At 39.5% G+C, this 18511-nt stretch overlaps 1 long non-coding RNA gene across 1 annotated transcript; it reads right to left on the reverse strand.

The window, feature by feature from the left end:
- Positions 1 to 1513: 1513 nt before the first annotated feature.
- On the reverse strand, positions 1514 to 18021 carry LOC140679221 (uncharacterized). Its single transcript, XR_012050733.1, has 3 exons — positions 17898 to 18021; positions 12611 to 12683; positions 1514 to 2892 (listed from the first exon to the last, which is right to left on the reverse strand). It is a non-coding gene; the product is annotated as an uncharacterized lncRNA (long non-coding RNA).
- Between the last annotated feature and the right edge of the window lie 490 nt (positions 18022 to 18511).

The raw sequence follows: 18511 nt of genomic DNA on the forward strand, positions 1-18511 counted from the left end.
TCTTTACTCACTATCTTTACTGACTATCTTTACTGACTATCTTTTGAAAAAATGCAGCAGAGCCAAGTATCACTTCTAATATTTAACTCTTGGAATGAGTGGTAAGATTTTATGAGGTCATGTATCTGAGTCTGTTCCAAATGAACAGCTGTCAAAGATATATCAACTACAGCTTGTGTTGTTTCATTAAAACACACCAACATTGTTTTCTGTCTTTCCTGCCGAACACATTCAGTCTGAAAAGGATTTGACAACGATTGTAAATGTATCTTAGTCTTTGTTTTACCGTATTTTCCGCACTATAAGGCGCACCTAAAAACCAAAAATTTTCTCAAAAGCTGACAGTGCGCCTTATAACCCGGTGCGCTTTATATATGGATAAATATTAAGATTCATTTTCATAAAGTTTCGGTCTCGTAACTACGGTAAACAGCCGCCATCTTTTTTCCCGGTAGAACAGGAAGCGCTTCTTCTTCTACGCAAGCAACCGCCAAGGTAAGCACCCGCCCCCATAGAACAGGAAGCGCTTCTTCTTCTACTGTAAGCAACCACCCGCCCGCGTAGAAGAAGAAAAAGCGCGCGGATATTACCGTACGTTTCATTTCCTTTGTGTGTTTACATCTGTAAAGACCACAAAATGGCTCCTACTAAGCGACAGGGATCCAGTTCATGAAAAGACGCAATCTCTCCATCCGCACACGGATTACTATTTCACAGCAACTGATATTCCTGTGAACCGCACTGTGGATACAACGGGAGCACGTACGGTGAATATTCGCACCACAGGGAATGAGAAGTCATCCTTCACTGTGGTTCTAGCTTGCCATGCTAATGGCCAGAAACTTCCACCCATGGTGATATTCAAAAGGAAGACCTTGCCAAAAGAGACCTTTCCAGCCGGCATCATCATAAAAGCTAACTCGAAGGGATGGATGAAGAAAAGATGAGCGAGTGGTTAAGGTAAGTTTAAGTTTACGCGAAGAGGCCGGGTGGCTTTTTTCACGCAGCTTCGTCCATGTTGATATACGATTCCATGCGCGCCCACATCACGCTGGTTTTAATATATTATTAAAGTTTGACTGACCTATTTGACTGTTTTTTTGACATTCCTTTAGCGCAGTTAGATGCGGCTTACAACACGGGGCGGCTTATAAGTGGACAAAGTTTTGAAATATGCCGTTCATTGAAGGCGCGGCTTATAACCCAGGCGCCTTATGGTGCGGAAAATACGGTAATTGTATTTTGGCTTGGGTTGCCATTCATCCCTTGAAAAATCTAATCTACAACCAAAAATACACATTCCGTATTGAGCTGTAAAGGGACACAGTCTGTCCTGTATTACTGTGAGAATCCAAAATCATCTGTAAAATAGTTTACCACAGGCCTAACCAATCAGAATCACAATCAGAAATACTTTAATCCCCGAGGGGAAATTAAGATTTTCAGCACAATCCCATTCAAGATCAGATCAACATTACAGGGAGACAGAACAGGATCAAACATTACAGGGAGACAGAACAGGATCAAACTTTACAGGGAGACAGAACAGGATCAAACATTACAGGGAGACAGAACAGGATCGCTGACGGGTCTGCCAACTTCCGGCGCCCCTTACAAAAAAGGTGAGAAACAGGTCAACGCTGGGGGGGGGTTTGAGAAAAAAAATATTCGGTCTAAGCCTGGGCCTTTGGAGAGGGGGTCCAGGCGAAAATTTTGAAATCCACTGAAATAGATTAAAGAGATGAATAAATATAACACGCTTTATGTGGCTGTAATTAATGAATTGTGATCATTTGACACTGAGGTGAAAAAAATACTTAAAAGTCAAACTTGTGGCATCAATATTTGGGATGGATTTTTCTAAAAAATAAAAAAAAATGTTGCAATCCTCTCATCAAGGGCATGTTTCACTTTCCAGCTGCTCTTTCATGCTTTCATGCTGCCTTTCCTCTGCCATGCTTTAATGCTGATTCCCAGCAGATGTGTGCATTGGGTGTCGCCTCTGCAAGTTTAGGTCTGGATAGGGTGTAGGGCTCTGCAAGTTCAGGTCTGAATAGGGTGTTGGGCTCTGCAAGTTCAGGTCTGAATAGGGTGTAGGGCTCTGCAAGTTCAGGTCTGGATAGGGTGTAGGGCTCTGCAAGTTCAGGTCTGGATAGGGTGTAGGGCTCTGCAAGTTGAGGTCTGGATAGGGTGTAGGGCTCTGCAAGTTCATTACAACTCACTGAGCACAACCTACCAGAACCTCTTCACAGTGCCCACCACAACATTTTCCAGACACAAGCAAAGACTTTGAACCAACGTACAAAAGAAAATAAAGCATAAAAAAAGGCTCTACAGGAAATAGCTCCCCTTAACTGTACAAAGCACCATCCACAATTTTGTAAGTGACTAACCTTCTCCTTACTGGGTGGCATCACATCACATTTGAGGGATAATTGCTCCTTTAATAGACTTACACAAACTTTATTGATCCACAAGAGAAATTAACACTTTGCATGAAATGTAATAAATGAAAAGAAAGACATTTTGCAGCTGAGTTACAGTATGTAACAATACATGCTTATTGAGTTACAGTATGTAACAATACATGCTTATTGAGTTATAGTATGTAACAATACATGCTTATTGAGTTATAGTATGTAACAATACATGCTTATTGAGTTATAGTATGTAACAATACATGCTTTATTCACTAGAAACATTTGCTTTGGAAAAAGAGAACAATGTGTTTGCTTTAAAACTGCAGCGTCTACTTTGCCTTTGACAACAGAGTCCTTGTGAAGAGAGAGGATGGCAATGCCTGGCACTGACTGATCTCTGCACTGCTTGGATGGACACTTCATGGACATCAGCGCCTCCTGGTGTTCTTACCTGAGTACTGAAGCACCATTTCTGTGGAGAAGTAAAATGACCTCCTCAATACTTTCATCTGTTTGTTTTAGAATGCACATTAGGATAATGACATTAGTCTTCTATCACCCTCACAAAGAAGCGACAGGCTTCAAGACTCAGAAGCAATGTTCCCTCTAATTGTTGATGTGTGTGAGCAAAGGCAAAAAGTGTGTGAGCATTGAGTGGAGTCCATGTGAGCAACATCACACCTGCACACTGTGGCTACACCAGCAGCACACCTGGCCCAAACATCACTAAATAACAACTGCAATCTCCATCCATCCATACATTTTCTACCGCTTGTCCCTTTCGGGGTCCCTGGAGCCTATCTCAGCTGCATTCGGGTGGAAGGCAGGGTACACCCTGGACAAGTCCCCACCTCATCGCAGGGCCAACACAGATAGACAGACAACATTCTCTTATTATTATAATCAAATGACAGCAGTCATTTCCATTTCTAATAGAAGTGTTTAGGCCCACTTACAATGACAATAACAACAAATATAGTTTTTCATGAACTGTGTACTTGTTTTGTTTGTCTGGGTGGAGGTCCTGCTTTGGAAATAATTTGTACCCCTTTCAGACATTGCATTTAGTTCCCATTAAAACATTCACATGTTGCACAATGAGATGTAAGCAGGGGATCATGTGTACATTCTTGCAACTTCCTGTTTGTAACAAATATATTTTTATTAGTATTTATTTAATATACTAACAGCATTTCATGATTAATATTTATAAATTAAGATTCCTAATAAATGACAGTAGAATAAGCACACATTTGATTGGTAAATCATAGTGTAACGACCTGGAATGACATTTTATGTGTGGTGTTGGAGTTGTCTGACTTTTTGTGTGGCTGTAAACGCATCACTGGCTAAGTGCCATATGTGCATGTGTTGGCGCAAGTGAGAAAGAGCGAGCGGCTGCTGTTGATCTAACAAAGTTGCTTTTGTTCTGGTTTGGACTGCAGAAAATGACCACTTTTGCCAGATATAATTTTTTTTACTAATGTTTTGGTGATGTGTTTATGGCCAAGTAAATTGATGGATGGAATTCATGTCCTCAAAGCGTCTCGACAGACGTTACAATATTTGAACAATGATGACGAAAACTGTTTTCTCTGTCGTGTAGAAAATTGTTATGCGCTTATTTTTTTATTTGATTTTGTGCGGGGCATAGATTTGCCGTGCGCAGAGGACGTTTGAGCAGTGCGCAATTGCACAGGCACGCACCTTAGAGGAACATTGCTCAGAACTAGTCTGAGGATGATCACCTGTCCAGCGACTACAAGACTCAGAACTAGTCTGAGGATGATCACCTGTCCAGCGATTACAAGACTCAGAACTAGTCTGAGGATGATCACCTGTCCAGCGATTACAAGACTCAGAACTAGTCTGAGGATGATCACCTGTCCAGCGCTTACAGGGCTGACATGTACAGACTTGATGTGTGAGAGCGCTGCAAGGAAGCTGCAGGACCTGGTCCCAGAATAAATCCAAAGCAAGAACAGCTGGGGGACAAAAGAAGATCTCATTGTGCTTCTTCTTGACTAACTTCTTTGTTTGCATGTTCTGGTTCATTGTCATGCTGGAAGATACAACTTCCACAATGATCTGGCTGAATCTAGGTTCTCATCCAAAATTCCAATGTGCATCATAATCATAGAAGTATAGTCATAGTTCAGTTTTTTAGCTACAGCCATCCCTCCATTGTGGCGGCCAAATGGTTCCAAGCCTGACCGGGGTAATACAAAACATCTGCAAAGTAAGATTATTAATAAATCAAATATTTTCATAGCAATAACATACAAAACAGTTAATGACCTTCTGAATACATTTTTACATGATTAGAGCCCTAAACATGAAGTAAAAGCCATTTTACTGCTCACTAGTGTTACATATCTGACTTATTGTGCAGAAATATGGGAAATAACTACAAATGTGCTCTTCATTCACTAACTGTGTTACAAAAAAGATCAATTATAATAATACATCATGTTGAGTATAGAGAACATACAAACACTTTATTTTTTAAATCACAGATATTGAAATTCAACGATTTGGTGCATTTCCAAACATGTAAAATGATGTACAAAGTAAACTATAACCTGCTAGCCAACAATGTACAACAATTCTTCTCTACTAAAGAGGAGAAATATAACCTGAGAGGAAAATCTAATTTAGAACATTTGTATGCTCGTACAACACTTAAAACCTTTAGCATATCCGTATGTGGAGTTCAACTATGGAATAAATTAAGTAAAGAAATGAAAGAAAGCAGCAATATGATTCACTTTAAGAGACTGTTCACATTACAAGTGTTCACAAAACACACAAAACAAGAATTATGATGAACATCTTGAACCCTTTTTTAATGTATTTTTATTTTTAATGAGACAAAGATTATTTATAATATTTGCTTGCCTACTATGGTATATTATTTGTTTGTTATTTATTTGTTCACTGTTCTGTCACAGAGAACAAGGAAATGGGATACAATTGCTATGGTATGACAAGGGGTAGGATTAAATAAGCTCAGCTTCTTCCTACTCCTTTTCGGACGTGCTGTGATGAAACAAACAACTGTAAATATGTGATGTATTACATTGTATCGTATGCATGTTCCACTGAATGAAAAACTAAATAAATAAATAAACATAGTCAGACAATATTGTAGCCTTGAGTGTGTTCTACTGTAGATGGCAGTACTCACCTGTAGCCAAGTATATAAGGTATATAGGTATATAAGTATATAAGGTATATAGGTATATAAGTATATAAGGTATATAAGGTAGCCTTGAGTGTGTTCTACTGTAGATGGCAGTACTCACCTGTAGCCAAGTATATAAGGTATATAAGTATATAAGGTATATACCGTATTTTCCGCACCATAAGCCGCCCTGGGTTATAAGCCGCGCCTTCAATGAACGGCATATTTCAAAACTTTGTCCACCTATAAGCCGCCCCGTGTTATAAGCCGCATCTAACTGCGCTAAAGGAATGTCAAAAAAACAGTCAGATAGGTCAGTCAAACTTTAATAATATATTAAAAACCAGCGTTCTAACAACTCTGTTCACTCCCAAAATGTACGGTAATGTGCAAATGTGCAATCAATAAGCATCAATAACTTAATGTTGCTCGAACGTTAATGTCACAACACACAAAATAAACATAACGCTCACTTTCTGAAGTTATTCTTCATTCATAAATCCCTCGAATTCTTCTCCTTCGGTGTCCGAATTAAAAAGTTGGGCGAATACGGGATCCAAAATGGCCGGCTCCGTCTCGTCGCAGTTCTGTGAATCCTGCCTTCCGGAAAGCTCGGACCACAGTTGTGACCGAAATATCCGCCCAGGCATTTACGATCCACTGGCAGATGTTGGCGTATGTCGTCTGGCGCTGTCTCCCTGTCTTAGTGAAGGTGTGTTCGCCTTCGGTCATCCATTGTTCCCACGCCGTTCGCAGTCGTGATTTGAATGCCCTGTTGACACCAATATCCAGCGGTTGGAGTTCTTTGGTTAAATATTGCCTTAAGTTTAAATTCTGCGTTATACGCGTGTCGCTTAGTAGGAGCCATTTTGTGGTCTTTACAGATGTAAACACACAAATGAAATGAAACGTAATACCCGCGCGCTTCTTCTTCTACGGGGGCGGGTGGTTGCTTACCGTAGAAGAAGAGGCGCTTCCTCTTCTATGGGGGCGGGTGCTTACCTTGGCAGTTGCTTACCGTAGAAGAAGAAGCGCTTCCTCTTCTACGGGGAAAAAAGATGGCGGCTGTTTACCGTAGTTGCGAGACCGAAACTTTATGAAAATAAATATTTATATTAATCCATATATAAGGCGCACCGGGTTATAAGCCGCACTGTCAGCTTTTGTGAAAATTTGTGGTTTTTAGGTGCGGCTTATAGTGCAGAAAATACGGTAGGTATATAAGTATATAAGGTATATAAGGTAGCCTTGAGTGTGTTCTACTGTAGATGGCAGTACTCACCTGTAGCCAAGTCGTCACATCTTCGTAACAACATGAAATATTCTCTACCTGTTAACCATGACACTCACCAATTTGCATATCATTTGGGATTTTAGCATTGATATGACAATTGTGTCTATGTTGAGGGTGAAGCTGCGTCTTTTCTCAGCATTAGTCAACAGAGTTAGAAGTCTGTCAGAGAATAAAGTCCCTATAACTCATTGAATTTTTGACCGATTTTCAAGCCGTTTGGGTCATTATATATAATTCAATCAATCAATCAATCAATGTTTATTTATATAGCCCTAAATCACAAGTGTCTCAAAGGGCTGCACAAGCCACAACGACATCCTCAGTACAAAGCCCACATAAGGGCAAGGAAAAACTCACCCCAGTGGGACGTCGATGTGAATGACTGAGAAACCTTGGAGAGGACCGCATATGTGGGTAAGGGTTAGGGTTAGGGTTAGGGTTAGGGTTAGGGTTAGGGGATTTCTTGCCGGGACATATGGTACAATACAATCGACAAGATAGGACGGAGCTAGACCATGTAGTATTTTATACGTAAGTAGTAAAACCTTAAAGTCACATCTTAAGTGCACAGGAAGCCAGTGCAGGTGAGCCAGTATAGGCGTAATATGATCAAACTTTCTTGTTCTTGTCAAAAGTCTAGCAGCCGCATTTTGTACCAATTGTAGTCTTTTAATGCTAGACATAGGGAGACCCCAAAATAATACGTTACAGTAGTCGAGACGAGACGTAACGAACGCATGAATAATGATCTCAGCGTCGCTAGTGGATAAAATAGAACGAATTTTAGCGATATTACGGAGATGAAAGAAGGCCGTTTTAGTAACACTCTTAATGTGTGACTCAAAGGAGAGAGTTGGGTGGAAGATAATACCCAGATTCTTTACTGATTCGCCTTGTGTAATTGTTTGGTTGTCAAATGTTAAGGTGGTATTATTAAATAAATGTCGGTGTTTAGCAGGACCGATAATCAGCATTTCCGTTTTCTTGGCGTTGAGTTGCAAGAAGTTAGCGGACATCCATTGTTTAATTTCATTAAGACACGCCTCCAGCTGACTACAATCCGGCGTGTTGGTCAGCTTTAGGGGCATGTAGAGTTGGCTGTCATCAGCATAGCAATGAAAGCTAACACCGTATTTGCGTATGATGTCGCCTAGCGGCAGCATGTAAGTACTAAAGAGTGCAGGGCCAAGAACCGAACCCTGAGGAACTCCGCACGTTACCTTAACATAGTCCGAGGTCACATTATTATGGGAGACGCATTGCATCCTGTCAGTAAGATAAGAGTTAAACCACGACAAAGCTAAGTCTGACATACCAATACGTGTTTTGATACGCTCTAATAAAATATTATGATCGACGGTATCGAAAGCAGCGCTAAGATCAAGAAGCAGCAACATAGATGACATCCATGGTTAGCAGTAGATCATTAGTCATTTTTGTCTCCGTAGAGTGATTTGCCCTGAAACCGGATTGAAAAGGTTCACAGAGATTGTTAGACACTAAGTGTTCATTTAGCTGCTGTGCGACAATTTTTTCGAGGATTTTCGAAATAAAGGGAAGGTGGGACACCGGTCGGTAGTTTACCATGAGGTCAGGATGGAGGTTAGGTCTTTTGAGCAGAGGATGAATAACCGCTTTCTTGAATGCTAGGGGAACAGTGCCAGAGGAAAGTGATAAGTTTATAATATTTAGCACTGATGGACCTAATAATACAAAAAGCTCCTTGATAAGTTTCCCAGGAAGTGGGTCAAGTAAACATGTTGTTTGTTTTATCCCACTTACACGCTGTAATAGTTCCTCTAATGTTATATAATATATAATATAATGTTATATAATATATAATATAATTATATCATGATATAAATGTCAGACAGATATTTGTCATGCAACATATTTTGATTACACACAAAAAAAATGCACGTTTTCATACCAAAACTGAGAGAGTGTGAAAGTGTGCAACACCTTTGAACTCTTGCTAGTTGTTTGCATATGAAAATAGAATCCATCCATCCATGTTCTACCACTTGTCCCTTACGGGGTTGCAGGTGGTGCTGGAGCCTGATGTATAATATTATAACTCAAATATTGTATAAATAATAGATTAACATTAGTACTAATAGTATACAATACTAGGAATAAAAGAAACAAGGTACACACAGAAGGGTGTGTTATTAACATATCATAACACAATCATATATTTGATTTATAACACACTTTTATATTTGAAGGCCAATTGATAAAATGCTAAATCTAATAAGAATATAATGTAGACTAGTATTTGACATATATATGACATAATGTATCTCATTGAGACAAACAAATGGTTGGATATTAATAAGTTATCATTAAATGACAAGAAAAGTACATTTATGGTGTTTAGTAGTGCAAGGACAAATTGTGAAGCAAAATTATAATTCAATCAAGTGGAAATGTATAAGAGTATATGAAACTAAATTATTGGGAATAATTGATCATTAATTATCTTGAATATATAAAGGGAAACATATTCAAATCCATTGCTATTGTGATGATCTGTCACTTCATTTCTGTTCCTTTCCTTGTTTTCTATTCACTTCCTATCAGTGCTCTTGTTTTCTTTCCACTTTCTGCTTGTCCCGCTGAGCGCTGTGTTTTTTACCTCACCTGCTGCTTGTCCCGCTGAGCGCTGTGTTTTTTACCTCACCTGCTGCTTGTCCCGCTGAGCGCTGTGTTTTTTTTTACCTCACCTGCTGCTTGTCCCGCTGAGCGCTGTGTTTTTTACCTCACCTGCTGCTTGTCCCGCTGAGCGCTGTGTTTTTTACCTCACCTGCTGCTTGTCCCGCTGAGCGCTGTGTCTTTTACCTCACCTGCTGCTTGTCCCGCTGAGCGCTGTGTTTTTTACCTCACCTGCTGCTTGTCCCGCTGAGCGCTGTGTTTTTTACCTCACCTGCTGCTTGTCCCGCTGAGCGCTGTGTTTTTTACCTCACCTGCTGCTTGTCCTGCTGAGCGCTGTGTTTTTTTTTACCTCACCTGCTGCTTGTCCCGCTGAGCGCTGTGTTTTTTACCTCACCTGCTGCTTGTCCCGCTGAGCGCTGTGTTTTTTTACCTCACCTGCTGCTTGTCCCGCTGAGCGCTGTGTTTTTTTACCTCACCTGCTGCTTGTCACCGCCTGCTGGTTTGTATGCTCAGTTTTCCTTTGTTGGTGCAGCAGACCTGGTTCTTACTGTTTGTCTTCCTCAGAGTTCCTGTGTTTCCCTGAGGGCGGAGCTGTGAGACGTGTCCAATCAGCCTGACACTATTTAAGCAGCGCCTCTACAGCTGGATGGCACTCGGCTATTCCACTCCTCGACTCCTGTTGTATGAAGATTCTTATGCTGCTTGTATTTATGCTTCTTACCGTCTTGGCTATTTCCAGTGCCATCCAGCCTGGTATGTACTAGTGATGGGTTGATGAGGCGTCATGAAGCGTTTCGACACATTGCAAAACTGTATTGATACTGTGTCGATACTGTGTCACTAAATACTGACATCTGCTGGACATTAAAAATCCCTACAGGCAACCTATGGACCGACTCAACTGACACTGATTTGATGCCCTAGTACAGGGGTCACCAACCTTTTTGAAAGCAAAAACTACTTCTTGGGTACTGATTAATGCCAAGGGCTACCAGTTTGATACACACTTAAATAAATAAATATATTGTCATTTGTAAGTTACACATAAGTGTGATTTAAACAAGAATAGCTAAATAAATAAATTTATATATATAAAAAAAATGGGTATTTCTGTCTGTCATTCCGTCGTACATTTTTTTTCCCTTTTACGGAAGGTTTTTTGTAGAGAATAAATGATGAAAAAAAACACTTAATTGAACGGTTTAAAAGAGGAGAAAACACGAAAAAAAAAAAAATACAATTTTGAAACATAGTTTATCTTCAATTTCGACTCTTTAAAATTCAAAATTCAACCGACAAAAAGAAGAGAAAAACTAGCTCATTTGAATCTTTTTGAAAAAATTTAAAAAATAATTTATGGAACATCATTAGTAATTTTTCCTGATTAAGATACATTTTAGAATTTTGATGACATGTTTTAAATTGGTTAAAATCCAATCTGCACTTTGTTAGAATATATAACAAATTTGACCAAGCTATATTTCTAACAAAGACAAATCAGTATTTCTTCTAGATTTTCCAGAACAAAAATTTTAAAATAAATTCAAAATACTTTGAAATAAGATTTAAATTTGATTCTACAGATTTTCTAGATTTGCCAGAATAATTTTTTTGAATTTTAATCATAGTAAGTTTGAAGAAATATTTCACAAATATTCTTCGTCGAAAATATTTTTTTTATTATTCTTTACAATAAAAAATAAATAAATTTACTTGAACATTGATTTAAATTGTCAGTAAAGAAGAGGAAGAAATTTAAAAGGTATATTTGTTTAAAAATCCTAAAATCATTTTTAAGGTTGTATTTTTTCTCTAAAATTGTATTTCTAAAAGTAATAAGAAGCAAAGTAAAAAATAAATGAATTTATTTAAACAAGTGAAGACCCATCTATCCATCCATTTTCTACAGCTTATTCCAAGTGAAGACCAAGTCTTTAAAATATTTTCTTGGATTTTCAAATTCTCTTTGAGTTTTGTCTCTTTTAGAATTAAAAATGTCGAGCAAAGCGAGACCAGCTTGCTAGTAAATAAATACAATTTAAAAAATAGAGGCAGCTCACTGGTAAGTGCTGCTCTTTGAGCTATTTTTAGAACAGGCCAGCGGGCGACTGATCTGGTCCTTACGGGCTACCTGGTGACCGCGGGCACCGCGTTGGTGACCCCTGCCCTAGTATATACAATAATATAAACCAAGTCATTGTATTTCATTTAGGATTATTTCATATCTTCATTTAAATAAAAATATATTTTTATCTTTTTTAGATACAGTCAATAAATAATGTGAACATGTATCATAACATGGAAATCTAAGAGAACGTGTTGTGGATGATTGTGGACTGGGAATTGTTTTAATTTTATTTTTTACACATTTTTATTAAAAAAAAAAAAGGTTTTTCCGACGTATTACATTTTACACGATTTCTCTTCTTAGTTATTATTTCTCCGGCTGTAGAAAAGAGCCGCTCACAGGGCACAGAGGAGGCGACACAGTTGGCGTATCGGTCACGTGACCAAAACAGCTCATGATCGGTCACGTGACTTTCTAAAACCGACACAGGGTTTCGCTCTATGAGCTCGACGCATGCGCCGATGCATCGGTGTTGCCGGACCCATCACTAGTATGTACTATGTTAGTTCGCACGTCTTGCAACTCCGACCCAAGTTTAGTTAGCTTTGTATATTAGCTTTTGTTCTTTTTGTCACGGTCGCTTTTTGTTATCTTCTATTTTTGGATCATTGTTGTGAGTGCCTTTTTGTTAAGTAAAGAACTATTTACTCACATTCCATCTGCATCCTTGGGTTCCTATGTTCCACATTTAATTGAACTGGGACACTGCTGATTGGCAGCCGGTCCACACCTGCTGCCAATCAGCATGTTCCTATCTATCTATCTATCTATCTATCTATCTATCTATCTATCTATCTATCTATCTATCTATCTATCTATCTATCTATCTATCTCGCGCACTCCTCAGTGCTGGAAGATTGATAAATGTTTGGTTCTGTTACATGCAAGACTGCTTCCTTCTCTGTTTGGAGTAATTCAACTCTTCTTACCTGATCCCCGTTCTCCTGGTTCCTGATCTTGGGGTCACTAATCCGGCAGCCATGCGAGTTCCTCACAGCTATTCTTTAAAAAGTAAGACACATGCTGAATAAGAAATATGTTATATTATTCTTTTATTTTTCCATATCTAACATATTGTGTTGACGTTTAGGGAAATGTTTATAAAACAAACATAGAAGCCAATAATTCAACTTCAAAAAAGGGTAATTAGAATAATACACAAAGCGTGCTACTATGAACATACCAATCCATTATTTGTAAGTTCTAATGTGTTCAAATGTTCAGATATTGTGTTTTAAAAAGCAATATTGTGTTTGGAGTAAAGAACAGCCTTCCAGCTTGTATTCTTAGGTTATTTAAATTAAAAGGAGAAAACTATCATTTACGGGGATATTGATTTTTGAAATAGGTCAAGTAAGAAGGAATATAAAATACAAATGTATTTCAGTTTTAGGAGTTGAATGGTGGAACGAGCTCAGTGATGAGTTGACGACATGTACTTCTTTGTTAAGCTTTAAGAAAGCCTTGAAAGGTGAAATAATGGAAAAATATAAAATATAGCAACGATTACTTTCATACCATTGATTTTTTTTTAACGTTGATGTTCCAGGATATGTAATTTTCAGTGACTGGATAAGATAGGCAAATATAAGCCTTGGCTTCAGCCTATTCCTTTTTCTTTTTGTGTGTGTGTGTGTGTGTGTATGATTGTTAAAGGGGAACATTATCAGCAGACCTATGTAAGTGTCAATATATACCTTGATGTTGCAGAAAAAAGACCATATATTTTTTTAACCGATTTCCAAACTCTAAATGGGTGAATTTTGGCGAATTAAACGCCTTTCTATTATTTGCTCTCGGAGCGATGACGTCACAACATGGCGTCACATCGGGAAGCAATCCGCCATTTTCTCAAACACCGAGTCAAATCAGCTCTGTTATTTTCCGTTTTTTCGACTGTTTTCCGTACCTTGGAGACATCATGCCTCGTCGGTGTGTTGTCGGAGGGTGTAACAACACCAACAGGGACGGATTCAAGTTGCACCAGTGGCCCAAAGATGCCAAAGCGGCAAGAAATTGGACGTTTGTTCCGCACACTTTACCCACGAAAGCTATGCTACGACAGAGATGGCAAGAATGTGTGGATATCCTGCGACACTCAAAGCAGATGCATTTACAACCATAAAGTCAAAGAAATCTGCCGCCAGACCCCCAGGAAAAGAGAGCGGATGAGGGTATGTCTACAGAATATATTAATTGATGAAAACTGGGCTGTCTGCACTCTCAAAGTGCATGTTGTTGCCAAATGTATTTCATATGCTGTAAACCTAGTTCATAGTTGTTAGTTTCCTTTAATGCCAAACAAACACATACCAATCGTTGGTTAGAAGGCGATCGCCGAATTCGTCCTCGCTCTCTCCCGTGTCGCTGGCTGTCGTGTCGTTTTCCTCGGTTTCGCTTGCATACGGTTCAAACCGATATGGCTCAATAGCTTCAGTTTCTTCTTCAATTTGGTTTTGGCTACCTGCCTCCACACTACAACCATCCGTTTCAATACATGCGTAATCTGTTGAATCGCTTAAGCCGCTGAAATCCGAGTCTGAATCCGAGCTAATGTCGCTATAGCTTGCTGTTCTTTCCGCCATGTTTGTTTGTGTTGGCTTCACTATGTGACGTCACAGGAAAATGGACGGGTGTATATAACGATGGTTAAAATCAGGCACTTTGAAGCTTTTTTTAGGGATATTGCGTGATGGGTCAAATTTTGAAAAAATCTTCGAAAAATAAAATAAGCCACTGGGAACTGATTTTTAATGGTTTTAACCCTTCTGAATTAGTGATAATGTTCCCCTTTAATATGTATAATCTGTACTGTTAAATTGATCACACAAAATGGTTGATTATATGACCCAAATAAACTCATTTAATTTCAAATGTCAGGTATTGTTGTTTAAAAAAAGTCTTAATAGAAATGTGGGAGTTGACACTGACTACCTCCATGTTAAATGTTTATATGAGGGTTCATTCAATAGAATACTCTATTTTATTATCATTTAGTGGCCACCATGTTGTGTAGTGAAATATTAGCTTCACATGAGAACTTGTTGTGACACACATTTTGAAAAGATGGTTATGAAAATTAAAAATGGATGATTTCATTCCTTCCTTTAAACAAATGAACTGCAGTCCAGACAAAATCTGATTTTCAAGGTAAAAGCTGATTTTCAAAGTAAAAGCTCTTCTAGGACAACGTGGACTTCCGAGGGTAAGAACAATTACTACCTTGATTCCAGCCAAGAAGTCTCCTTTAGTTCCTCTCCATTTGCTGGTCCACTCCATCATGTTTATGAAGGTTCCTCTCCTGGGTATTTCCTCCACATCTGTCAAGCCACCACTCCTCCTTTCACTCTTTCACACCTTCATGCCACTTGTCTGCTCACACCAGCAGTGGACATTGTTGACCATTAACAATCCGCAATACGTCAATCTTTTCTTTTCTCCGTGTAGTACCGGCGAGGGATTACTTAAAAGGCAGATACTTTACGGCCGTCTTAGTGCATGGTCGATGAGCTGCTCTTGCACCATTTCCACAGCAATTCAAAGCCCCAAAGTACTATTTAACCTCCAGCTACGACCATTAAACTCAGCCCAGTTGTGGGGGAAAGTTCTTTCTCTTTCATTTCTGATTGTCTTGTCGCATAGGAGAAGTCATCCGCGGCCTGCTTACTTTTGTCTTCTTCATCAGACACACAAAGTAGTGTGGACTATTTGGAGCCCTGCGGAGACCTTCCAGGGTCTTTGTATTGCCTTTGAAGGTCATCATGCCACACACTTTTCATTTTTTAAGGTTAGCGGGATGGAATATGGCCACAAGTTGTAAAGGAATTAGTCTCAAAATTTGCATCGCACGTTCTTTCTATTAAATGAGACTACACTGGAGTTCTTTCTATTAAATGAGACTACACTGGAGTTCCCCGGGACCTTTTGTGCCCCATTGACTGCCTTTTATAATGGACATTTTTTTATATGGAAACCTGTTTCTCTATCCTGCTTTTTCCATGAAAACCAAATGAATCCAAGCATGTCCCTTCAAAATATGTGCAAATGCTATTGCAGGTGTAATTTACCCCTCAACCCTGAGATGCCACCAATATACCATAGAGCAGTGGTGTGGTCCCCAACCACCGGTCCGCGGACCGGTACCGGGCCGCACAAGAAATTAAAAAACTTAAAAACTATTTTATTTTAACTTTTTTATTAAATCAACATAAAAAAAACACAATATATACATTATATATCAATATAGATCAATACAGTCTGCAGGGATACAGTCCGTAAGCACACATGATTATATTTCTTTATTTAAAAAAAAATAATAATAAAATGATGCCAGCAACACGTGACAAAGAAGTTGTGAAAGGTGGCAATAAATACTGATAAAGTTGAGGAATGCTCATCAAACACTTATTTGGAACATCCCACAGGTGTGCAGGCTAATTGGGAACAGGTGGGTGCCATGATTGGCTATAAAAACAGCTTCCCAAAAAATGCTCAGTCTTTCACAAGAAAGGATGGGGCGAGGTACACCCCTTTGTCCACAACTGCGTGAGCAAATAGTCAAACAGTTTAAGAACAATGTTTCTCAAAGTGAAATTGCAAGAAATTGAGGGATTTCAACATCTACGCTCCATAATATCATCAAAAGGTTCAGAGAATGTGGAGAAATCACTCCACGTAAGCGGCATGGCCGGAAACCAACATTGAATGACCGTGACCTTCCATCCCTCAGACGGCACTGTATCAAAAACCCACATCAATCTCTAAAGGATATCACCACATGGGCTGAGGAACACTTCAGAAAACCACTGTCACTAAATACAGTTGGTCGCTACATCTGTAAGTGCAAGTTAAAACTCTACTATGCAAAGCCAAAGCCATTTATCAACAACATCCAGAAACGCCGCCGGCTTCTCTGGGCCCGAGATCATCTAAGATGGACTCATGCCAAGTGGAAAAGTGTTCTGTGGTCTGACGAGTCCACATTTCAAATTGTTTTTGGAAATATTCCACATCGTGTCATCTGGACCAATCATTTTGATGATTATGGACTGGACTCTCACACTATTATGTTAGATCCACTATGGACTGGACTCTCACTATTATGTTAGATCCACTATGGACTGGACTCTCTCACTATTATGTTAGATCCACTATGGACTGGACTCTCACACTATTATGTTAGATCCACTATGGACTGGACTCTCACACTATTATGTTAGATCCACTATGGACTGGACTCTCACTATTATGTTAGATCCACTATGGACTGGACTCTCACACTATTATGTTAGATCCACTACGGACTGGACTCTCACACTATTATGTTAGATCCACTATGGACTGGACTCTCACTATTATGTTAGATCCACTATGGACTGGACTCTCACTATTATGTTAGATCCACTATGGACTGGACTCTCACACTATTATGTTAGATCCACTATGGACTGGACTCTCACACTATTATGTTAGATCCACTATGGACTGGACTCTCTCACTATTATGTTAGATCCACTATGGACTGGACTCTCACAATTATGTTAGATCCACTATGGACTGGACTCTCACACTATTATGTTAGATCCACTATGGACTGGACTCTCACTATTATGTTAGATCCACTATGGACTGGACTCTCTCACTATTATGTTAGATCCACTATGGACTGGACTCTCACACTATTATGTTAGATCCACTATGGACTGGACTCTCACACTATTATGTTAGATCCACTATGGACTGGACTCTCACTATTATGTTAGATCCACTATGGACTGGACTCTCACACTATTATGTTAGATCCACTACGGACTGGACTCTCACACTATTATGTTAGATCCACTATGGACTGGACTCTCACTATTATGTTAGATCCACTATGGACTGGACTCTCACTATTATGTTAGATCCACTATGGACTGGACTCTCACACTATTATGTTAGATCCACTATGGACTGGACTCTCACACTATTATGTTAGATCCACTATGGACTGGACTCTCACACTATTATGTTAGATCCACTATGGACTGGACTCTCACACTATTATGTTAGATCCACTATGGACTGGACTCTCACAATTATGTTAGATCCACTATGGACTGGACTCTCTCACTATTATTAAAGTCTTAAAGTCCAAGGATGGACTAAACAGTTGAGGTTGCACATGAGGAAGAGTGCAACATTGTGAGCTAGCATAGATAATGAATTGCAGACCTGATTTGCTGCGGGTGACGACCCTCCGCCCACCTCCGCCCTCCTCCTTTACAACAGTCATTAGTGGCCCATCTCCACTCAGAGTGGAGGCCAAGTGCTCACCCGGAGTGTGAAAAGACTGCAGCACCCCCACGGTCACACTTCTTTTACAGCCATCGCTCGCAAGAAGGAGAGTCCTGCTTTGCTTTATGATGCTAGCAGCTTTGCTTTATGATGCTAGCAGCTTTGCTTTATGATGCTAGCAGCTTTGCTTTATGATGCTAGCAGCTCAGCCTCAGCAGGTGAACTGCAGTCGCGGTTACACGCCGTCTTTAATGCATGCTGGGTAAACACTTGAATGCATGCTGGGTAAACACTGCTCTTCATTACAGCAACAATGGAGGAACACAAATAAACACCATTAAAGGATGCACCGTCTAGCAGGCAACATGCACATTCATTCAATCAATCAATCAATCAAAGCGGCCAACGCTTCTCTACTTCATGCAGGGGGTCTGATCTCTACTTCATGCAGGGGGTCTGATCTTTTTCCCCTAAATTGGACACAAATCAAAGGGTGTGGCGACCAGTTTGATATTGTCTAAAACAGTAGTTCTCAAACGTTGTTCACCAAG

Source organism: Nerophis lumbriciformis, linkage group LG12 (genome assembly GCF_033978685.3).
Source record: "Nerophis lumbriciformis linkage group LG12, RoL_Nlum_v2.1, whole genome shotgun sequence".
Lineage (NCBI taxonomy): Eukaryota > Metazoa > Chordata > Actinopteri > Syngnathiformes > Syngnathidae > Nerophis > Nerophis lumbriciformis.